We start from the raw sequence: 15,436 nt of genomic DNA, 5'->3' as shown, positions 1-15,436 counted from the left end.
GACAGTCACCCAAACAGACTATAACCTCGTGCCCAGAACAAGCCTCCACATGTCAGCATAAATTAAAATCATACTAAACTTGTTTACTTACTATGATGGAATTACAATAGTAACCAATAAAGGAAAGACATCTAAAAAAATGCCAGCAGTCCAAAAATTAAACAACACACTACCAATCTGCTTATGGTTCAGAAAGTAAGTTATGTGGAATATTAAAAGATGTTTCTAATAAAATTCAGTATCAAAAGTTTGTGGAATATAGCTAATGCAGTTTTTAATCTGTAGCATTAAATATTTATATTAGAAAGAGTTTGGCTTCAAATCAATGATTCAAGCTTCTACCTTAAGAAAACAAAGAGAGCAAATATAACCCAAAGCAAGTAGTACCAGGGAAATGATATAAAAGCAGAAATAAATGATGTTGGAATCAGGGGAAAAAAATCAATGAAAATAAAAGCTGTTCTTTGGAAACAGGAATAAGCAAAAAATGACAGAATCACTGAGTAAGGGAAAAATTGAGAAGATACTTTTACTTTTATCAGCAATGAAAAAAGGAATACTAGTATAGAGCTTTAAGATATTGAAAGGACAATAAAAGAATATTAATATAAACTTTATGCACCTGAATTTGACAATCTAGGTGAAATTAATAGATCCTTGAAGGACAGAAGCTACAAAGTCATCTTGAAGAAGAAACAGATGACCTGAATAGAATACTCATTAAATAAAGTGAAATCATAATTGAAAATATTCTAATTTTTGAAAATGCCACACTCAATTATCAGTCAATTCGATTGAATATCAGTGACAGAAATAATACCAATTGTACATAAACTCCTTCACAGAAAATAGAGGAGGAAACACTCCCACATTATTTTTCAGAGGCCAGCATTGTCCTGATATTAAAACCAAACAAAAACATTATAAGATAATAAAAGTATGTATCAATATCCCTCATGTACATGTTCTGAAATTATCATCAAACTATGAAAGTATCTGCTGTCATTCTCTTGAAATATATGCTGTCATCCTAGCAGGATTTGGCAGTACAAATTTAAACAAGAGAATTTTTAGCATCCCACATGTTAAATTTGTTTTGCTTTATTTAAAGCCTGTCTCAGATTTTGACATTTGGACTTTCAATTAAAGTCAGACCTTTTGTTGAGTTTGGGTTGATTAACCTTTTGCAGTAGATAACTTTCCTTTCAATAGTGCCAAGAGATCCTCTGAGGAAAGAATCCCATGAATACTTACTTATAGTCATAATATTATAATTCACCAGCCTTCAGCTTTCATATTTTAAATCAGATTAAAGTATTAACTACCAAAGAAAATTAAACTTGCTTTAAAGATTGTTTTTGTTCTTTAACAAAAACACTGACCATTAAACTTATTTGGCATTGCATGAAGAGAATTTGGATTATGAGAGATTTGTTTGAAACAGTGTGTTGTGGCTTATAACTAGATGCCACCCTGCCTTGGAGTCAGCCAACTGTGAACTGAAACCTCTGAAAACTCTAAGCCCAAATAAACCTGTCTTCCTTTAAGTTGTGAGTGCCGGGTATTGTGTCAGTGACAAGAAAGTAACCAAGACACAGTGTAAGGTGTCATATTATGTGAGGCTTAGGTATAGTTCAATTTCTGATGTTAGCCAGGTCATGCAAGTATATTCTACTTTTAGATCTGAAACTAAAATCTGGAGTGCAGATGACTTTTCAGTTTTTCCATAGTTAACAATCATGTCAGTCATTATTCCATCTGATTAGTTTTCTCTGGAACCAGTCCTTTCAATGTGACTAGAGATGTAGGAGTTGCCAGAGTGTAAGACTTTCAGTACTAAATCTTCAGAAGACCTGGGCAAACTGAGTTGAGTTGGCCACCAATGTCATTCCAGTTTTCTGGCAGTGTTTTTGTTTTCATTTTATTTTACTTCTCTTTCATCAGTTAATACGTTCTCCTTTATGTGGTAAACAGTAAACAAATCTTACCTGAATCATTAAATACATAGCTCCATCCAAGATTTTCAAGTGTAGTAGAAAATCACTTTCTATTGCTGGTGGCCTGCTTTTCAACTGCTAACGCAAAACTCCAGGAAATGCCATGCATGCTTTGTGGACACCCTGGACTTTGTAGCTGCCTATATGTGAATATACTGTGTGTTGTAGTTTCTCGGGTCAGAGAAACATAAAGCACGTTCATTCTTCAATATTTTTTGCCATTATTTTTATTTTCTGGAAGGAAAATGATACAACAGAATTTTTAAGAACTGAAAGATATTTAAAAAGTTGATCTCATTAAGTTGAGAGCAGAGTGGTGAGTACTAGAGGCTTGGAGAAATAGGAGGTAGGTCAGTATGGATGGGGAAAAGTTGATCAATAAAGTAAATTTTTGGCATGATATTATACAGTAGGGTAAATATGGGTAACAGTTACATACTGGATATCTATAAAAAGCTACCAGAAAGGATTTCGAATGTTTTCATTATGGAGAAATGATACACGGTTGAGGGGATAGATATCTTTAATCTGATTTGAACAATACACAATGTATACCTATCAATATCAAAACACATAGAATCTCATTATTGTCTTTTTATGTCATATGTAGCCATTTAAAATTGAAAAATAGTTAAAACTAAAGGCCTAGAGATTTTATAAAAGAAATAAAAATAAACATAGGAGTTCATACTCTGAAGATGTCAATGGTAGCTTCTTTTCACATGTTCTCGAACACTGGATGAAATATAAGACTACCTGCTAAATTACCTATAAAAATTGCTTTGGCCCAAATCTTACCATGTATGTGGAAGACATTACTTTTGTCTATGAGAATCTGTACTTTTGATAGATACCAGTGTTTTGAGCAACACCAACAGGGCTGAAGAGAGTGGTCAGGAGTAAGGAAGCATGAGTAAACACAAGGGATGAAAATAATAGGAGAATTTTCAGTGATTCACATAAGCTTGGAACTGAACCTTAGTGGACGCAGTAGTTGACTGCTTTCTCTACTTCCGTCTCCAGGCAGGCCCAAACCTTCTGAGTGTAACCAACAGGCACAGCATCTTAACAATTCAAGAGCTGGTCTTCTCCGTGAGACAGCACGGCAGTGAGCTTCCAACCTCTCCCTAACTCACGGTTCCTGTCCTACAGCGGTATCTGTAAGTTTTATAACCAACGAGACAATGTGGATATAAAACATCTGTATTTACTACTTCCATTTATCTAACCAGACTCAACAATAGGTTGTTAGTATCTGAAGTCCTTTCAAGAATTCAGGCCCAAGTTAACACTTTTGTGTATTACTTAAATGTTCTACTTCATGGTCTTGTTTGAATTTTTTAATGTATATCCCTTTCAATCATACTCAAACTTTCTAGTAAGTTGAGGTAAACTAGACCAAATGTATTTCTGTCCCTTAATCAATATTTACTTAATACACATGTGGTTTATCCTCATTAAATAGCATTTAAATAAATTAGGCACTGAAGAAAACAAACTAGACCCTCTTAACTGGCTCTTCACTGCCCTTAAGGTGCTGTATAGATAACAAAGAAGATAAAGCATGTTCTCTACCTTCAGGAAACTTAACCATCACCTTGTGTGGTTTCAAAAATGACATTTGAATCAGGTCCAAATTGAGACGCAAATATTATAATCCTGTTTTTAGAGGTTGTGTCAGTAGAAGCTTAGGATGAATTTGGGTTTGATTTGGAGAGATGTAAGGGAGGTCAGGCAGGGAAAAGAAATGCAAATAATTCTGGAAGCAAAAGTGAATGTGATCTATGTGGTGTTGGTGGGAGGGATTTAATGAATTATTTCCACCAACACTGGCAAATGGAAAAGGAGAGTTGGGTATGAGAATGGTCATTAGAAATGGTGTAGCAGGGAGAGGGGCCAAGTGCAACCAATGAAAGGCTCTGTGTGTCAGGGACAGGATTTGGTATTTTATATGACAGGTAATAAGGAGTAGGTATAGAATTTTTTGAATGTTTTGCAAATACTTTTTCTAAATTTAGTATGTTTTATTACAAAAGTAAATGATTTCAGTTGTGAAATCAATAGTGGTAACATGTAAGTCCTTTTTTCTGCTTTTAAACCCACACATCTAAGGTTACATGCAATAATTTGTGTATGTTTCTCTAATGTTCTATGATTATATAAACACTGATTCATAAACTATGTACGTACAGAGTTTAAGTAAAACTGGAACCATAATATGTTTGAGAAGATTTTAAAGAAATGTTCTTTTTCCATATTTTGTTCAAATCTTTAGAACTAGAATTAAGCGAAATTTAAGGGAGGGTAGTTTAAGGGAAGGTAGATTGTGGTACATTAGGAAAGATTTCTTTAAGATGTTTGATTAGATAATAAAGGCCTGCCACATGGAGCATTTCACTGGGCGGCACCAAGCCATATTTATTATTGAAGAAAGGAAGAGTTATCAGGATTGGATGGTAGAGACAAAATGAATTAAGTAAGTTAGGGAATAATATTCAAGTTAATGATACTTCATATAAAAAAGACAAATTAAGGAGCATGTTAATATTTTCATTACCTCAAGAACATAATGAAACAAAGATACTAGTGTGGTTTGACCAAATAGGGTAGAAGAGGATATCACTAAAAGTAAACTGTGTGACAGAGGTGAGATGATAAGGGGAGGAATTTGCTTATGTGCAAAAGGGTTGAACTACTTGGAAATTTTATGGCTACAACATTTTATGGCTTTCATATTTTCCAATAGCTTTGTGGTGGTATAAAAAGTGTCAGAGCTCGAAGCTTTACCCTAGTTGGAAGCCAAGTTCGCCTGCTGCTGTCCCAGGGGTGCTTGCAGAAGGCATGAGATTTCCAGATGAGACTAATGGCTTTATCCCTCATGCACACCAGTCAGCATGAGCATAAGCGTGTCTTCAGGGCTTCTCCTCCTGCCAAGTCAGGTGGAGGCAACAGGAGCATCCAGATGGATGCTGGGTGCGGTGCATTTCCATTTTAGGGAGGAATGGCCACATAATTCGTGACATCCAGTGGCAAATAAAATACAGCCTACTTTATTAAAAAACCAAGAAAAAGTACTACTAAAAGCAATAGAATATAACATTTTTCCCTTTCTTTTTTGGTCTCTCTCTCTCTTGTTATGCTGTTTTTTTACTATTTAATGACATTCTAATTAAAGATAAATTAAATGTTTTAATTATTATCATGATTTTTGCCATTCATCTTATATTGTGCAATGATCATTTTAAATGCAAGTGTAAGTACATCTAAATGATTATGAAGAATCACTGAAATTTTATAATTTGTGTTTTGTAGCTGCCACGTATGTATGTATTTCATTAATACAAGAACAGTAGAACTGATACCCAAGAGTAATTCAGTGGTTTTACTTTTGATACACATGATTCTTTCAGATTGTCTTCTTTTCACCTACATTGAGAAGGAAAGGTTGGAGTCCATCTTTCCCTTCCCTCGGTGCTGATGTTTTCTGCAGTAAGTGGCGGACTAACACAAGGAAGTGACATGAGCAAGAAAGGGTGATCAGCTACCTTGGTGGCCTGCATTTCGTAGGCCCCGGCTGCCTTTTGCCTGTGTCCTAACCAAGTTCCAGGGCAGTGGGGAGCATGGCACCCGACTGTCGGAGCCCTCACCTAGGCAATCACAGTGTGACGCCCCCTTGCCCTGCGCGTGTTTTGAGGCCCACTGAACCCCGGGAGGCCTGTGCAGGTACTGGACAAGGGCAGCCAGGAAAAGTGGAACCGTGCGTGTCTGCCCTGCTCACTGACGGCCTTCGTGTCTCTCTGTCCTTCACCTGCAGAGCACGAGTGCAAAGACACAATTGCCAAGAATGCTCAGGGGTAAGAAGAAGGGTCCTATGTACGTGCAGGGCCTGCCCGACTGTGGGACTTTGGGAAAGTATGTGGGTCAGATGTCTGCGAATTTAGCCCTGATTGTGCTGAGCAATATCGCTGTCTCTACATCAAACAGTGCGCAGTACACGAGCCTTCAGCCTGGAAGGAGACATTACCTCTCCCCCAAAGATAGCTTGCTGCAAATGCAACCCTGGGAAACAGCCTAGGCAGAGAGCTTTCAGCATATTGCATCCTCGGCACAATCAGTATGAAGGTGGCCACTGCGGATGGTCTTTCTTAACAAAATAATGAGGGGAAAACTTTTCTGTATGCCAAAGAGTTAAACTGAAAATGTTCTGTCTGAAAATTCTGTAGCTACTGTAGACCTTGGTATCTCTTTCCCATCTTGTTTGTGTTGGTAAAACTAAATTTTATTTTATCTCTGTTGACTTCTCTGTTGCATTTGTTTGCTGGTTGCCTGGAAAATTTAGTAAGAAGACGGAGGATGAGGTGTTGTTTTTTGTGGAAATGAAGATTCTGGCACATGTGTGTCCCCATACAAAGACTGTACTAAATAAAAGGAAGGGTGAACACAGTCAACTACTTCTCATCTCATTTTGTCACTTGATTTACAGATTGAATTCTGGGTCGTGAAGAATCATGATTTATGCATTGAACAGGTGTTTACTCAGGTCTATTATATGCCCAGTGCTGTGCTAAATTCTAGGGATATAATATTCACTTGGGTAGACATAGTTTCTGTCCACAAAGAGTTTACATTCTGGGGGGTTAGGCAGTTAGTAACAAATACACCAAAACGATGTTGTAAAGTCTATGAAGAAAATTAAAAAGTTGCAGTCCCCAAAAATAGCTTTCTAGGAAGGGCTGACTTGGAGAGGTGGCTGGGGGAGTTGTCTCTGAAGGGGTTGTATATCCTCACCTGAAACATAAAAGCTGAGGGAGGAGCACTCACGGCAAAGGGAGCTGTGAGTCAGTGATCCTGACTAGGAAGGAGCTCACCCTCTTCTGAGAATTGTGTAACAATCAGTTTGACTGGAGGATGGTAGATGAAGGAAAAAGAGCAGAAAGGGTCGAAAAGGGAAGTCTTTAAAAGTCTCATCACACGATTATCTGTTGTGCCTTTGTGGCACGCTTCTCTCTCTGCCTCTCTTCCCTTTTTCTTTCCTCCTCTTCCACCCCGACGCAGGGCCTGACAGGGCCCGACAGCTGACTTTTAGGAGAGCCATCTCATCACGGGAGCCAGTATGGAATCACTGTGGCTCTCACCACCACAGACATCGCTGTATTTGAAGGCTGAACAGACACAGGCACTAAGAATGGCAGGCGCTGCTGCTGAGGAGACTTCCTAGAGATTCATCTTCACTGGCAGCATGAAACTAAACACTGATGTAAAGCTTTGGGCTGTGTGTCAGCCTGACTTAAGATTCTCTCTGGACTTAAAATGAGAAGGAAAGGAAAGAGTTATTTGCAAATTGCCAAAATGGATAGAAATATACAAAAGCACATGCCAGGGAAAATTTTTTGTAATATTTTAATGTTTATAATATAGTTCTACCATGTCCTCCCCTAGTATCATTTTTTTCCATTTTAGAAATACTCCCCTTCTTTGGAATCATGTATCCTGTGTTTTTACCTAGTTTTGTGGCTGATAGCCACTTGACTACAGTTCATGTTACATGTAAATATTGACAGTGAAGATTAGCGATCACTTCAAGTAAAATCCCTGGCTATCCTCTAAAAGTTGGGGCATACATAAAATCGAGGGCAACTTCAATGGGTGAAAGGTGAATAAGGGAGGTTGAGAAAGAGGAAAGAGCCACATCCTTACCTCAGCCTTTGTGTTGCTGTGATTATGGATTTGAGTGGATGAGACTCAGGGTGTTTGCATCAAAAGTTGGTGGAGTACCTTGTCCTTCCAGCTTTGAGGAACATGTTTTCTTTTGTTGTACCTAGCCTTCTTAGGGAGTGGATGAGTGTATTATTTTCTTTATCTGTGATCTCATGAATCTTATCAACCAGGGTTATGGAATAAGCTAATCTACAAACCTTGAAAATCCTTGCTTGAACCTTTGTATTTATTGAGGCTTATATTATGGTCCAGAATATGGTAAATATTCTGAGTATACTTGAAAGAATATGTCATCTGCTATTGTTGGGTGGAGTGTTCTTTATATGTCAATTAAGTCAATTTGATTAAGTTGTTTAAGACTCCTATATTGTTCGCATTTTTCTATCTACTTCTTCTATCAATTTTTGTGAGAATAAATTGGAATGTCCAATTAGATTTGGGAATTTGTTTCTCTTTGCAGTTCTATCAATTTTTGCTTCAAAGCTATGCTATTAGGTACAGAAATTATTATGACCTTTTGACAAATTTGACCTCTATATAATTATGAAATTACACTATTTGTTTGGTAATAATGTTTCCTTTGACATATACTTTATCCAATATTAATATAGCCACTCTTTATTTTTTTTTTTACTATATTTATCATGGTATATAATTTTTTAGCCTTTTCTTTCTAACTTATCTGTGTTTTTATATTTAAAGTGCAATTTTCTGGGTGGTATGTAGTTTGGTATTCCTTTTGTTTTCAATATGACAAGCACTGTTCCTAATTTGGATTATCAGACCATTTACATTTACATTTAATTACAGTTGTCAATGTGGATAACTTTATCATCTGGTTATGTGTTTTCTCTGTCCTTTCTTCCCTTTCTTGTACTTTCTGTCTTCTTTTTGTATTGATTCTGTTTTATCTTTCTGTTGATTTATTAGCTATAATTTTTCACTTTATTTATTTAATGATTAAATGTAAATGTTTCATATTTAACTTACATATTATATTTAACATATACATATTTAACTTTTATTTTAACTTATATATTTAATTTACTTTCAAGTGATGTTTTACTACTTCACATATAGTGTTATCTTGCAGTTGTATATTCCCATTTCTTATCAGATTGTTTTCGTATATTTTATATGGTATAAAACCCACATTGCATTACTATTTTCATTTAAAAAATCATTTATATTTTAAGAAAATGCAAATAATAAGAAAAACAATCTTATATATTTATCCATGTAGTTACCATTTCCAGTATGCTTCCTTCTCTTGTTTAAACCCATATTTCTTCTGTTGTCCTTCTTTCTTCTGCTTAGACAAAATTCCTACTTTTTCTGCCTTCTTTCTTTAACATTTCTTATATTGGAGGGCCATGATGATAAATTCTTTAACTTTTTAAAAATAAAAACTTCTTCATTCCACCTTCATATTTGAAATACATTTTTGCTAAATGTAGACTAACAGGTGTCATATTTTTGTTCTTCTTTTAGTGCTTGAGCATGTTGTTCCACTGTCTACTCGTTTGCATCATTTCCAATGAAAAATCTGTTGTCACTACAATTTTGCTCCTCTTTACTTAGCCCACACCCACAGTTGTTTTTAAGATTTCCTTTTATAACTATTTTTGAACAATTTGTTAGTGATGCAGTTTTCTACTCTGTCATTGGTGTTGTGTTTCTGTGTGTGCATGTGGTTAGTTGAGCTTGCTGAATCTATGTGTTTAAAGTATTTATTAAATTGGAAAGTTTCTGTCCATTATTTCCTTACATCGTTTTCTTGCTCTCATCACTCCTTCGCAACTTGGGGCCAGAGGAAATAGTGGTTTGGGTGGAAATCTGTCCTTACTTTGTCTTCCCTTTCGTCCTGGCCTACATACTATATATACTTTTTAAAATCAAACCATTTTTTAAAAAACGACTTGGAGATCATTTATCATTACTACCAGTGTCCAGTGCTTTGGCAACTTTCTTTTATATTTGGAGATTTGTTGTATATTTTGGTAAATAGATCAAGAGTAGATGAATTAAATGCTGCATTCTAACTTACATTTTAACCCTTTGGTCTTAAATTAGAATCAAAGTTTTATAATTTTTCTCATGCCCTGATGTTTCATTTAAAACTAGAATTATTCAGTTTCTTTGAAATTTTGATGACCCACTTCATGCAGAGCTGAATTTAGAAGGTTGAAGTAGAGAAATATGGAAGAGCATGTTAATCAGTGGCTAACACCCTAAAATATGGTTTGCTTTTCTTTAATTCAAAATACCTGATGTAAATTCTATAAATATCTATGCCTTCTAAGTTATGTGATAAAATTAAGTTCCAGTAAACATCATCTCCTAAACTGAAATATAAATAAAGTACCCATTATTTAGGAGTGGGAGTCACTAATACGTATAAGCTGATTTTTCATTAACACCAGCAACATCAGAACTGTTTTCATATTAGGTTCAAATAGTAATTTAGCTGTTTAGTAAATGATTAATGCAAATAGTGTTATATAATTTGTTGACCAGGACTTGGTAGATGTTGCCAGGTACTAATGATTAATTTCCTGAATAACACAGGAAGTACCAGGCCATAAGTTTCAGTTAAGGAGACTGTATCCAATCAGGACACAGCACCAGCACCACAGCAAAGCCTGTGGGAAGAACATAGATGTGTGAGTCCTGCTTCAGATCTTAGCTCTGCTGAGTACTTATGTAACTGTGAGGAAATGAACTGCTGTAAAAGTTCAGTTTTCTTTCTGTAAGATGCCCCAAATTTGCTGTACAACAACAACAACAACAACAACTACTACTACTACTACTACTATGTTTTTGTGAACCTGTGATTTTCTAGCCTCAGCCTCCCAGAATGGTCACAGTAGAGGGACGCACAACCACACCCATTTTATGAAATCATTATTGTAATAAATAAATGGTAACATATATTCAGTGTCTTCCTATATCATTGTTAGGTGCAGCACTGGAGTGTTGCTGAGCATGATTTTATGTTGTGTCTAAGGTGGCATTTTTCCCAAAACAATGCTCTATAGAAAGAGACTGGCAAAAATGGTGGAGCTTGTCATTATAGGCTTTTGAGTGTCCTCTTCTATTTGGATGTCAGCTGGAAGGTCAGTGTTCCTGGTGCAGAGTGAGGGAGGAGAGAAGAGATGCTGGTGACCACAGAGCTGAGTGAGGACAGACTGGCCCTTGTTATGGCTGCCGTTGTTTGGAGTGAAATGGGGTGCCTCTGCAGGGTTGGGAGAGGGCTGATATGACAGCTGTGGAGGATTACAGAAGCTTCTGTGTTGAGGGCAGAGTGTAAGGGGATAGGGCGGAGATACGAAGACTAATAACCTGTCAGGCACAGCTAAGTTTGTGGGTGGCTCAATTGCTTTCTTACATGTGTGTGGCAGAAGATTTGTGGTGAATACCCATTAAACTTCTGTGAGATTGGAAGGTTTGGCTTCCTCTGGGGGAAAGCAAGTTCCTTTTGGCAGATAAGGAAATATCCCTAGTTGATACAGAGGTGTCCTTTCTCTTATTAGTGGTGACTTGGTGACAGGAAAGCGAACTTGCTGGCTGTGGCCTGCCTGGATGTTTCAGATCTATTTCTGGAGAGCAGGCTTTGCAAGGTATGCAAGGCACTTCTTCCTTTTATTGCAACTTATAAGTTTCCTAATTGGGTTAAGTTCAGGTTCTGTGTCATGGTTCTGTTTTTCTGGGAGAAGATAATAAAGAAGGGAGCTATGGGTTCTTAGGTGTAGGACAAATGCAGTATAGTAATTAGGCAGTATGGTCCCTCCACTGGCAGAAGCCTTAGGCAGCTGAAGCAAACACCAAACAAAAAAACTGCCACATGCATACAGATGTACATGCCTCATAAAATCTTGGAAAATGTGTTCACGTTTACTTTTCAGCAGGAAAATCCTTTACATAAAGCATTCCACTCTGTGATAGCTATGTCATTAGCCTGATAACCTCAAGTTAGCTCTGTTGCTTTTTATACGGTTTGCTCTGCATATTGGTTTGGAGCAAAAAGCTGAACACTTCAATGATATTGGTCCAAGAGCTTGCAGGTTGTATGTGGAAGGAGAATAGATAACATCTGGAAAAGGAATGTAGTGAAATCCAAATGGAGTAAGTGTCCTTGGATAAATGGGTATTTTAAACTGTCCAGTGGATGGTAAATAATTTCCACATGTCCCACACTGTGCTGGGTACACAGGTGTTTGGCGTGTTGCCCACCCCAGTGATGCGTATATCTTTTAGGATAGATAATTACATTGATATAGGCACAGTTAGTTAGCAGTAAGTTGTAAGATTCATACTTTTAAAGCTAGCAGGAGCTGAAAGAATGAAGAGAATGTTGAGATATGATTCAGGAAGGCTGCTTCTACCTTATCTTGTACTTGGGATATGATACTTTTTAATAAAAAACTGTTAGATTTCTTTTTGTAAATGCAAAATGAAATTGATATAGTCATATGACTAATAAAGTACAAAGTCATCATTATAAATAAAACCATGATTTCTACTCACAACATTTGGATGCTTCCACTTAGCTTTGAAGAAAAATCTTAACAATAGACAGTTCTCTACTATTACTTATAGATAGGACTAATATCTATAACAGGACTACTCCTGAGAGGTTAAAAGATATCTGACCATAATATGGACCATGTTTTGCTCAAGTTTGATGGTATGGGCAGGGGATTCTTAATAAAACTTGTCCCTAATATTCATCCATATATTTTTTTTTTTTCTGGTACCGGGGATCGAACTCAGGTCCTTGTGCTTGCGAGGCAGGCAGCGGAACCACTGAGATAAATCCCTGGCCACATCCATATACTTTTATAATGAAAATCAGAATATAAGGAAAAGTAAAAACAGCAATTTAAAGTATCCATTCTTCATGGCTTATAATATCCTCTGCTTTCCACTGTTTCCTTCAAAGTATTTTGTCTTATATATTCTGAACATAGAGCTGTTATGTCAATCACATATATTAGGGTATTATCTAGTTTGGTTATACTACAGCTTCCCTAATCATTCTGTACTGTTGGGCATTATCGCCATATTATTTAGCATCGCACTTGCTGTTTTGGTAAGCTCAAAATTTCAGTGACTTAAAAAATCCAATGAAAGTCTGTTCTTTGCTGCTATAAAAGATTCGTGCAGATATAAATGACTTTCCAAGCAGCTTGCTTCAGAGAAGTTGCTCCTTCCACATGAGACTCCATAGGAAGTTCTGTGGTCTCAGAATTTTCTGCATTTAGTGAACAGACAGGAAGTAGACAACAGGTGGCGCCTGTCTGGTCAGTAACTGATTCTCCTGTGGAGAAAACACATTTATTTCTGGGAGAATAAGTATTTGATCTTCATATGGCCTCTAATTTTGGCACTTGCTGATGATATTACTTCCAAATAGTTTTACATAATTTTTTATTTGGGATAAATTTCTTTGAGATAGATTTCTACAAGTATACTGAGTGCAAGTTTTAATTGTGGTATAATAGTGAATTACATTTATTTAATTAGTACATTAAAATGATTTATATACCTGTAAAATATCTGAATATAAACACATGGAATTCATTATTGTTCAGGCTGACTGAATAATATTTTGGCTATCCTATATCTAGAACAAAAGGTGAACAGTCCCCATGAATAAGTTCCCATTTATTTTAGTGTAAGCATGGTATACATTCTGTAGAAAGAATACTTTGAATTTTGATCTTTCTTTGGGACAGTGATACATAGTATGATGCTCTGTTATGATGATAGACAGTAGCACCGAGCCACAGGTCCCCATCTGGTGCACAATCACAGGTCACCAGCCAGTGCTCTGCAGTGCACTGTGTTGCCAACATCTTTTGGATATTGTGTTTTGTATTTTGCATCTCATCACATCTACAAAAGACTCATTCTATGTGTGAGGTATTCAGCACTTTAACTAGGTTTTGTGTTAAATGCTTTTTCCAACTGTAGGCTACTGTAAGTATTCAGAGCATATTTAACATATAGCAGACAGAGCTGTGAAGTTTAGTAGGGCAGGTGCATTAAATGCATTTATTGACATACAGTGTGTTCAGCTGTTAGTACACGATTTAATTGTAAGCTAAAGATCATCTGTATTATATTGTCATATTTTAAGAAAATTCTGTTTTGTTATATTTTATTCAAGGTAAAATATCAGTTAAATAAGTTAACAAACCAGATACAAGTATTGCTGGAATAAATTTTTTAGCAATACATGTGATTTGAAAAGAAAATGAGAACATTTGTCTAACAGTCTTTATATTCTTTATTTGATTATTTATTTATAGGAAAAACGTTATTTCAGACTTATAATTTGAAACGGATTTTCCTAAAAGCAGGACATTTTCTTTCTGCACACACATTAGAAGTTACTATGTTTAACATGTAGTAATTTTTGTATATTCAGATGAGATCAGCTATATGAGTGAAATTGAATAGGTTACCGGTGTGATCATTTTTTTTTTAGTATCTCTGGCACAATTTGAAACCAGATTGAAGACTGAGAATGGGATCTGTTTCATGTGAACTCAAACAGTAAAGCCAAAAATTGCATTGGATTTTAGTGAAAATTGTATAAGAAATGATGATATAGGAAAAATTGTTACCACAGTAATTTTAGTGGAAAAATCCCTAAACATTGCATACATTTGAAGAACCCATTTCAGTTTATAAAGTTCTTTCTCAACTTTCACCAGCTTTATGGTTCAAGATCTACATATGGAAAGAACATGAGAAAATGTTCTCATTGGGTAGTTATAAAATGTTTTCGTGGAACAAGTGGAACCTGACAACACTAGCATTAATTACGCAGAGAATTCTGAGTCACTCCTGAATTCCTGGGGTATTGTAAAATGCTGCTCTTGGAAGATGTTCCCACCATATAGCTGAGTGTCTGACACCCAAAGTTAAAGGAGCACAGGCTTTGTTTTTTTTTTTTCTAACTCAGTTTGTAAAGGTTTCAGTCCATAGTTAGCTGACTCCAAGGAGGGTGGCATGGCAGAGGAGTGTCAGAGGAGAAACAGTTCATAGTGTGCCAGGCAGAAGGGAGTGAGACAGTTTTCCATCTTTCCCTTTATATCCTATCCAGGCTACAAGCCTATCAGTTGGTGCCACCACACCCAGGGTGGGCCTTCCCATTATCCATGCCCAGACCTATGCTAAACTAATTGGTGCACTGATTTAATTACCACATACCCTTAATCTACATCCACACACCCTTGATCCAGCCAACTCTGAAAAACCCTACCTATAAATGCACTTTGGGGAGACATCTGGATATAAGCCATAACACTGTATATAGTGAAGATTGGCATTAAATTATAAAGGGTAAATTACCACAGAGCTCTTAATTACCATTAATTGTCACTAACAGAAAAGACTAGCCATTTGTCTCATTGTATTTTGGAATGGAGTATGGAAGACAGTTTCAACGAAACTAATATCTATCACGTATGCATCTGTCTGTTGGTCTGTCTAACTTCAAGTTAGAATTTTTCTGAGAACTGTGGAAAGCTTAACTACATAGTTAAGAGGAAATTTGGAAATAGCTGTGAAAAAACTAGAGAAGATTGTGGCAGAGAAATCAGTGAAGATCTCCTTTCTAAGAAATTGATCTTTCAAGTCTTAATTACTATTACTGTTTCTTGTAGAACCATCTGAGCCAATTCTTTTCACAAACTCTATGTGAATCCTTT

General features: G+C 36.3%; 1 long non-coding RNA gene across 1 annotated transcript in view; it reads left to right on the top strand.

Moving 5' to 3' along the window:
- LOC147827081 (uncharacterized) overlaps nucleotides 1-15,436 on the top strand; it is a 101,977-nt gene that overhangs the window by 3,588 nt on the left and 82,953 nt on the right. The window contains exon 2 of the long non-coding RNA XR_015453247.1: nucleotides 3,021-3,157. This is a non-coding gene — a long non-coding RNA (uncharacterized LOC147827081). The remainder of the gene's footprint in view (nucleotides 1-3,020; nucleotides 3,158-15,436) is intronic.

This window comes from Heterocephalus glaber, unplaced genomic scaffold (assembly GCF_053883595.1).
Source record: "Heterocephalus glaber isolate CG9 unplaced genomic scaffold, H.glaber_assembly_v1.0 deba00001457, whole genome shotgun sequence".
Lineage (NCBI taxonomy): Eukaryota > Metazoa > Chordata > Mammalia > Rodentia > Bathyergidae > Heterocephalus > Heterocephalus glaber.
This window is presented reverse-complemented; position numbering and strand designations above follow the sequence as displayed.